The following is a 10,265-nucleotide window of genomic DNA, read 5'->3' as shown; positions in this document are numbered from 1 at the left end:
TCACTATTGACTGCCTCTTTTCAAAAGGATGAATTTGAAGATCCTATCACTTCTTTAAATGTTTGAGGCTTATTTTCTAAGAGAAATATTACAAAATATGATCCAAACAAAGTTGACGTTCTTTGGCGTGTACGACGTCTTGGATTCTCATCATTATGTACATCCTCACTTGGTTTATCTCGAGGTCATTTAGATCCCCTACTAGACTGTTTATGTCTAGATTTATACGAATAAATGTGTTCAAAGAATTCAGCATTATCTGATTCAATTACCGTATTTTCATTGATATCCGAATGTTTGGGTTTATAAACCAACAATCGACATGCCTTACTACCTTTAGCATATCTGTAACGACCTAAAAATTTGATGAAATATGTGAAATTTGTGATTTTGTGTGATTTGACTGTTTTATCCCTCCCCATAGTTGCATTATAATATATCTAGGGTGTGGGAGTGTTTGACATGATTTTTGATGCATTTTGGTATCATTTATGCAATATTGTGATTTTTGATGGCTTATGTAGTTATATTTTGATTCGTACGATGGATGACCGAACGGACTATGCCAGCAGCTCCGGAATATCGATTTTAGACTAGGTAGACCTTTGGTTCGGGTCCTGGTTCACCCGAGCTCATTTCGACCTATTGATCGGAAAGTTGGAAAATCGGAAATATGGGTGTGGGATCCACATTTGATCGAAACGACCTCGGATGGAAAATTCAACTTTCCAGTAGATCCGAAATGTCAATTTTAGTGTGTTAGCATATTTTTTATGATTTTACAACTTTTAAATCTCATTTCGACCCTCGGTTTGAAAAATTATGATTTCGGGGGTCAATTTTATGAAAATGACTTTTTCTGGAAAATCTGGTATCGCCATCGCATCTGGAACGTCGAATTTAGTATGGTTTCATAGTTTGTTTGCATAAATCAGACTTCGAATGAATCCCGGACACCCTGTCAAAATCCGGGGTGAACTTGAAGGAAAAATTTGGTGCAAAAACCAGAAAAATCTGCAGTATAAATACCCTTTTTTTTGACCCATTTTGCTCATTTTTTTCATCTTGCCTTTTGAGAGTTAAATCCTAAATATTTTGGGAGCTTAAAAGTGAAGTTTATGGTAGCTTAGGAAGCTAGATTAACACCTATTTCTTGATTATATTACGGATTTAAGGTAAGAATTTACCCTTTTCTTAGTAATTTCTTCCTTAATTTCTCAAAACTCCAAAAATCTTAGGGCATAATTTTAAACCCAAATTTTACCCTATTCACTTGAATAATATTTTTATCTTATAATTACTAGTTTTTCCTCAATTTAACCTTCAAAATAATTTTGATTCTTGATTTCAACCCAGATTTCAAATATTTTACCCGATAAAGCTCAAAAATGTTTTTTCTTAGATTTGAACCTCGTTTTTGACTCGATTTAACTTGGGTTTTCATCTGTAGGTTCCTAAAAATATGAAAAACATATTTTTGAAGTAAAGTTCTGATTTTGCCCTTCTTTTTCGAAAACTCATTTTGGGAGTCCATTTTGACCCCGAACCAAAAGTAGTCAATATGGGTGTCGTTGTTTTTTTTTGACGCATAGATTTCATATTTGATATTTCTGGTAAAGTTTGGGATTGTTCATGAAAAGTAAGGTCGTGGGTTCAAGTGTAGCGGACCGGTTTCAGCTTTCGAGGTAGGTTATGGCTTAACTCTTCAGACTGGGCTGAGTAGTAAATGATGGTACAAAATGCATGTTAGGGGTGGGAGATAATCATAAAAAATGGCTATCTATGTGTTGTGCCCGTGTGGGAGCCTATATGTGATGTAATTATCGAAATTGAAATATTATGTGATATGTTTAATCGTGTGGGGTCCTATGTGACATTGATAGCCTTGAATACATGTGAGTAATTGTATTGTATTGTTTAATGTGGTACCATGGGTGTATTGTGATTATATTCATACTTTACTGGCATACGAGACATATGGAAATTCATGGATGAAATGAAAATAAAGAGTGAATATTGGCTCATGTGGTTATGGATATGTATCATTGTAGTTGATTGTGGAAATATATTATGTGGTTGGTTGTGGAAATACTTATTGTGATTGGTTGTGAGCATTACATCTTCATATCATACTCATTCATGAAACATTGGTACCACCGTGGCAACATATGAGAAACACTGGCAACACCTTTTTAACAATATTGTAACACCTTATAAAACCCTTTTCGAGGGATACGCTGGAAAGGAGATATGAGATATGTATATTGTATATGGGATGAAGAACCCCCCATGGGTCCTACGTCAGGAAGCTTTGGCTCCATAGGTATATACGGGGATTTTGCGACGATCCCGGAGGTTGTGCGAAAACCTCGTGCATCATCATCATTACTATATACATTGCACTTACTTTATTGTGTTTATGTTGTGTTGTATTGCCTTATTGACTTGGAGTATTTTCATCAATTCAACATAAACTAGTAAATGAAAGGGAAGACTAGCTATTTATAGACATGGACCCAAAAGTGGCCCTAGATAAGAACTTGGGCCCAAAAGTGATCCTTAAATCAGTTGCCCAGTTAGGCAATAATCATGCCCTTTAACCAAACACTTTGGTGATGCACCAAAGTGTGCCACCATCGCCAAAGTGGACAAAAAGTGTTTCTACTTTGGTGAACCATCCCTTCACTTGCACGATCCCTTATGTGCTTTCGAAATCTCCTCTAGACACTTTTTTGATCCTTGATCATCTCTTATAGCAACCATCAATACTTGGAACCCTCATTTTGGCATCAAGACATGACCAAGGATCTCTATTTTTGCAAATAACCCTTGTGTTGCTTGAAGCTCTCTTGCTTGACTATGAGTGAAAGGTCTTGAGGCAACCCAGATTACATCAACGACGAACCTCTAATGGTCCAATTGGGTTTTAATCTCTTATTTTTGCTACCCTTAGGTTTTTTTATCATTCTTATTCTTTTATAACTTGCAGCATACCCATCAAACAAGTGAAAATATGTAAAATATCAAACTATAATTTTGTAACTCTCAAATGATATTGATTACACTATGGGTGATTATCGATCTGTTTGGTCTAGTATTATATATTTTTTATTTGATTTATTGATTATCGATTGTAAATATTATCACACCCCTTTTTCATCTGAGGATCGAGTCAAAGAATTTCTAATTAAAGCAACAGTTTTGAATAGGGATTAATTTATTTAGAGAGTCGCCACTTGAAATTTAATTATGGTGTTCCAAGTCACCTTATTGATTCCCTAATCAAAAGAAAATGACTCTTTGTTGGTCTGCGAAAACAGAAGATCGGATAAGAAATTCTATTGACTGAGGGGGAGGTGTGAGGCACCCCTCGAGTCCCGTGTCTCAAGAACAGTCGCTTTTATCAACTTATACTTAGCTCTAACTATTTTGGATAAATTATGTTTGCAGGCCTTAAATCACTTATTTTTATTCTACCGAGAATATTTAAAACTCTTGATTAAATCAATGAAAAACTAATTTTGGAAAATATTTGTCAATGTGCATTATTGTATCCTTGAATTATTTTTAAATATCTCAGAAATATGTGTATGCCGCATTCTTAATTGAGACAAAAATTCTATCGCATCTAAAATTTGCCTAGCATTTAAAGGCATTGGTTTGTCTATATGAAGTGCTATTCAACCTTAATAATATCCTTAAATAATATTTACTTAAGGTGGTTAATTAATTTAACAACTAATTATTAAACCTTATTAAGAAGGATGAATAATATAATACAAATATACAAAACTAATCATATTTTATTAATTTTTAATATAATTCTCCAAATTAAATTTCTTTAAAAATAATATAAACTAAAATCACAATTAATTGTGAGACTACTCAAACACAAACATTCCTAAATCTGATTTAAACCAAAATTATGAAATCGAAGAGCCAATTGAATAACACATACAAATACATGCGAACTTGTACACTAACACAATCCCAAGTCAATTTTGGGATGGGCAGATCTGGTTGGATCATTTTTTGAGATGGGTTGGGGATTTTGGCTGGTTTTCACGATTTTTGTTTAATTTTTGGTGGGTTCAGGTGACGATTTCGTCGTTGGTGTTGTCACCGGTGGTGAGGAATGGGTTTTGGATTTGTGGGGGTAAAAACCGGCGAGATGGTTGCGCTGGCAATACGGGGAAAGAAGGGGAATGGAATGGCTGGTTGCGGTGTTGCTATTGAGGGACCCGCTGGCAGATCTGGTATAGAGGGAGTGGTTTTTCGACGGTGGTGGAAGGAATTTCCGGCGAGGGGTTGGACGGAGAGGGCCGATGTTGACTGTTTTTTGGTGGGTTCATGGAAAAACTGAACTGGGGTCTGTGTATATGTTGTGTGTGCATTATTTTATATGATAAAAAATGGAGTGTCTGTTAGTCACCGGTTTCTTTGGAATTTAGGAACAGATGATGGTCTATGATGTTTTCCAGCGAAAACTTCTCCGGAACAATAAAAAACTCCGAATTTTCTTTGTCTTTCTTGTCACCAATTTTTATACTTTTAGTGTGTGCAATATTAGAGAATGCGTTTTAAAGAATGTCTACATTTTTTCATCTACTGCTCTGTTGTTTCTAGGCTTAAAATTGTTATTCATATATATTTTTCTAGCAAAAGTCATGCATTATATCATCTAGTATATTTCATAACAGAGAACATCTTGAATATTTCATTCATATTTTCCCATAATAAAATTGATAACATAAATAATACATGATTGAATATGAACCTGTAATGAATCAAGTCGAGTGATGAAACAAAAAGACTGTCAACGAAACTTCAACCTCCACTCTTTCTCCTCTTTATCTTCTTCATCTTTTTTTTTTAAAAAAAACTTTTCTCTCTCTTTTTGGTTTCTGATGTTTTTGTTTGATAGTGTGTCTAAATAGAACGTACGTCCTTTTTTGTCTGGGGTGGGAAGTCTTTAAATAAGGGGATTTGGGGGGAGTAGTTTGGGTAGTTTAAGGATATAAATTTTGAATTTTTTTTAATTACTATTAATTGTAATAATAATATTTAATAAAATTATAATATAAAATATACAAAATAATAATAATATTAGTAGTAATAATAATAATACTAAAAGAATATTAATTAATTAATTTTTATATTTAAGAAAATATAATAAAAGTTTATAAATAGTCTAAAATTAATATAATTAAAAGAGTAATAAAAAATACTAGCCTGTTTATTAAAATTAATAGAAATATAAATATATATTTTGAATTTTCATATTATTTTTTTAAAAAAATATATATCAAAGATATAATTTTATTTATTATTATTTTTTATTATTTTTTTCAACCAAAACTTATCAACAATAAAATAAAAACTAAGATAAATATTGGACAAAAATAAAATTATTTAATGCCAAAAAATATATTAAACTTGGGGAGTGTCAAAAATCACGTGTCTACATTTTGCCCCTCTTTGTGTGAAATTTCGAAGAGTTATCACACAATGAAGTAGACAAAATTGATGATTTTTTATCCTCTGAATATTCAAAAAATGAGGATAAAGCTAAAATAAAATAAAAGATGTGACCGAGTCCTGGTTTTGGACCGCTTACATATCTTGGGTTATAAGAAAATCAGGTCACGTATAGTTCAAAAGAAAATGGTAAGAGAACGAATTAGAGGTCTAGTGAGGTTCCGTTGAGTTTCCAGTTCACAACTTTTGCTTTTACATTCACATGAATAATAAAATAAAATTGAAGATACAAGTGAAAGAATCCTATCTATTCAGCTTTTCCGGAATCTTGACTTGAATTTTTATGACTTCTCAAGTGGTGAGAAAGGCGTTATTTTGAGTTGAGTCTTGAAAAATGAAATATTCCTCCACGTTGCCTCTTGGCATTGGAGAGGAACTTGACAGTCTTCATTTTTCAGACTTTTCTATGACTTAAACTCGAAAATCTTCACCCTATTCTTCAGGCGGACTCCTGAACTTGCAACTGGTAATGTTCACCCTATTCTTCAGGGGAGTTCCTAATCTGCTATTTCTTCACTCTGTTCTTCAGGCGGGCTCCTGACTTGCTATTTCTCCATCCTGTTCTTCAGGCGGGCTCCTGACTTCTTGTTTCTTTACCCTGTTCTTCAGGCTAGCTCCTAAACTCAAAATAAAAGATGAACTAGAAAAGAAAAGTCCCATTATTTAGGAGGGTCCTGAACATAAATAAATTTTCATTTTGCAGGAGGGTCCTGAGCATAAAATAAATTCCCATTCTTCAGGAGGGTCCTGAGCTTAAATAAATTTTCATTCTTTAGGAGTGTCCCGAGCTAAAATAAATTCCCATTCTTCAAGAGGAGCCTGAGCATAAATATAAATTCCTATTCTTCAGGAGGGTCCTGAGCATAAAAATAAATTCTCATTCTTTAGGAGGGTCATAGGATAAATAAATTCCTATTCTTCAGGAGGGTCCTAAGCATAAAATAAATTTCAATAAACACGAACAAAATTTTTCCTCAGTTTGCATTAGAAAATTTTGTGAATGTCATCAGATCATAATTTTTTGAAAAGTACAGTAAAAAGTGTGAATCAAAGCCCTGCTAAAGGAATGCGTCTTTTCAGAGTAAAACTTATGACCAAATTTAGGAAGTGTGTCTTCTAACACATGAAACTTAAATCACCTAGACAAAGAAGTGCATCTCCTAGGGTTTAAATAAAATGACTCAACTAGAAAGTGCGTCTTTTAGGAGTGAATGGTTCAAGTTAAGAAGTGCGTCACCTAACATATGAAACTTAAATTACTTAGACAAGGAAGTGTGTCTCCTAGGGGTTAAATAAAATGACTCGACTAGAAAGTGCGTCTTCTAAGAGTAATGATTCAAGTTAGGAAGTGTGTCACCTAACGAATAAAACTTGATATATCCAGACTAAGAAGTGCGTCTCCTAGGGGTTGAATGAAATGACTCAGTTAGAAAGTGCGTCTTCTAGGAGTGATGGTTCAAGTTAGGAAATGCATCACCTAACAAATGAAACTTAAACTATCTAGACTAGGAAGTGCGTATCCTAGGGGTTAAATGAAATGACTCAACTAGAAAGTATGTCTTCTAGGAGTGATGGTTTCAAGTTAGGAAGTGCATCACCTAACAAATGAAACTTGGATTATCAAGACTCGAAAGTACGTCTCCTAGGGGTTAAATGAAATAACTCGAATAGAAAGTGTGTCTTCTAGAAATGATGGTTCAAGCTAGGAAATACATCATCTAACAGAATTATCCAGATTAGGAAGTACGTCTCCTAGGGGTTAAATGAAATGACTCAACTAAAAAGTGTGTCTTTCAGAAATGATGGTTCAAGTTAGATAGTGCATTCCTAACACATGAAACCTGAAATACCCAGACAAGAAAGTGCGTCTCCTAGGGGTTAAATGAAATGACTCAACTATAAAGTGTGTCTTCTAAAAATAATGATTCAAGTTAGGAAGTACGTTACCTAACACATGAAACCTCAAATACCCAGACAAGGAAGTGCATCTCTTAGGGGTTAAATGCAATGACTTGACTAGAAAGTGCGTCTTCTAGGAGTAATGATTCAAGTTAGGAAGTGCGTTACCTAACAAATGAAAACTGACATACCCTGACTAGGAAGTGCGTCTCCTAGAAGTAAATTGAAATGACTCAACTAGAAAGTACGTCTCCTGGGAGTAAATTGAAATGACTCAACTAAAAAGTACGTCTTCTAGAAGTTAAAGCTCAAGTTAGATAGTGCATCACATAACACATAAAAAATAACTTACCCAAACAAGGAAGTGCGTCTCCTAAGGGTATAGGATGATAAGTTTTCACTATGATTGTGATAACTAAATATATGTAGCAATATTAACTCTTGCATTTGCAAAAGTGATAAATTTCGTCTTGTTGATATCTAAACTTTAAACAATTTAAATTAAGGGCAGTATTCCTCTCTATTTCAAACAAAGACAAATTATGGTTTAAAAATGTGGTGGTTGATTTGTGACATCTGGCTATTGAGGTGACCACTCTTTCATTTGTCATACTCAGCTCCATTTTATTCATTGATAAGTATTGTTGATTTGAACTTTTGACCCCTAAAATCTTTCTAATGGAACTTTTTGACTCAAATCGTATTTCTCTTACATGATGCTTCTGAGTATAACTTCAAACACATCTTTCATACTTCTATGAGTCCAAAAACTATCGAACAATAGGCATTCTTTAGTACTTTGATTTATTTTTGAAACATGTTATCTTCGTGCGAAGCCCTTTATCTTGCTTTGTACCATTGAAGGAGTTGGTAGCAAGTTTTGAAGTCCTTCCTCGCTTGTCTTAACATGAATTTGACTCAAAAAATACGCGAAAGATGACAATGATTTTTCATTTAATGACAAAAATTCAAAAAAAAAAAGACAATAGGCATCTCTTTTTTAAATCAACATAAAGAAAAACTTATTTGGGTGTGATAACCGGTTCAGTGATTATGACATGCATTTTTAAATTAAATAACAGAATCTTTCTACACTAATCATTTGTTAACTTTTGTCCACTTTTTGAGTTTGAAACTGAGTCATTGTTGAATTTGTGCACTCTAAATTACAATTCTCCTTCGACTTGTGGCACCTCAATGGGTTTTTGCCAACGAGCCTATCTCATTTTCATTTCTTTCTCAGCTCACCGTCGCCTAATGGTTCCCAAAAGGGTTTTCACCAATAAGACTCTCTCTTTTTTATTTTTTTTATTTTTTTTTTATTTATTCTTTTTTTTTAAAGAAAAATAATATCCAAAATATGAAACATCATGCACCCATAACATGTTCAGCCTTGACATTCTAAAAGATTGATCTGAAAGTCTTTCTTTGGTTGTAACTTGGATTTTGGAAAGGGTTAGAAAGAAAGGATGGCATGAGGCTAAAAAATTTACATGAGATTGAGTGAAGCATACAACTTTTGGAATCGACTCTTAAGGAAATAAATATTTGCCCCAGTTTTATTTCATACTGGATAAATTAAATTTTTTACTTTGTTGGACCAAACCACAGGTTAGGGTTGCCTACGTATCTTGTCATAGCAAGAATTAGGTTAAACGTAGTTCAGGCATCTTATTCTTTTGCTTGATTTTTTTTTGGACTCTTTTCTTTTCTTTTTCTTGACATTTTTTTTTTTAGATTTTTGCTGATTCTATTTCTTTTTTCTTAACATTTTTTCTGACTATATTTCTCTTTCTTGACACTTTTTTTTACTCTATTTTGATTCCAAAAGAGGTGTATGAAAGAAAATAAAACTAAGGCTCAAACGGGGTAGCAAATGATGACATAACATTTGGATAGCAGAATAAAATGTCTTCGGCATATCAATCCTTAAAAATCAAGTACATAAACATGCGATCTGAGAGTGGAACATGAAGTTCATACACATTTTTTAAATATTGACCATGATTAAGAACTTGTGTCATTACTTCTTATGCACTTGTCAAACATAAAGATCAAATTGTCTTCTACATTTCTCCCATAGAGGACTCATGCGTTTTTCAAGTTAACTTTCTTTTGCTTCTCTTGACAGTGAGGACTATATATCCTCTGATCTCTCCCATTTAAAGTGCTTGAGATGGACTTTCCCATTGATGACCACGTCACTTTTGATTCACAAAGAAATTGCTTCAATCCATTCAAGTGAGGCGTTAACTCGGTCAACAAACATCTCAACACTTTACATATTTCCCTACATGTTTTTTTCTTTCAACTCTATCTTCTTGGTCAAGTGTTTCTAAGATTAGATTAGATTTTAACATCCGATTAAAATTCAGCATGCATATTATATCACTAGAATCCACTTAAAAAAATTATGTAAAGGAAGAAAAGACGAACAAATAATATATATATTAAAATAAAGTAAAATAAAATAAAATAAAAAATAAACTAAAAATAAATAAATAAATAAATAAATAAAAGGGACACTACATTTTGTTAAAAGAAAAGATGACCGAGTTTCAACATAAATGGTAAATAAATACGACAAGATAGACTCCGGACTACAATCCTGAAATAATTCGGATAACAAAAATAAAAATAAAATAAACTTCCATAAATCCTTTCTAGTAAGGGGAGGAGTGACTTCTCAATTGTTGAGCTTGGTATCTTAGTCAGTTCACACATCAACATGAGTAGAGCCTTCACCACTGTCAACATTCTGTACCATAATCAATTTATCTTGAATCATTCTTTCTATTTCTCTTTTCAAAGCACGACAATCTTTAGTA

Source organism: Capsicum annuum, chromosome 7 (genome assembly GCF_002878395.1).
Source record: "Capsicum annuum cultivar UCD-10X-F1 chromosome 7, UCD10Xv1.1, whole genome shotgun sequence".
NCBI lineage: Eukaryota > Viridiplantae > Streptophyta > Magnoliopsida > Solanales > Solanaceae > Capsicum > Capsicum annuum.
This window is presented reverse-complemented; position numbering follows the sequence as displayed.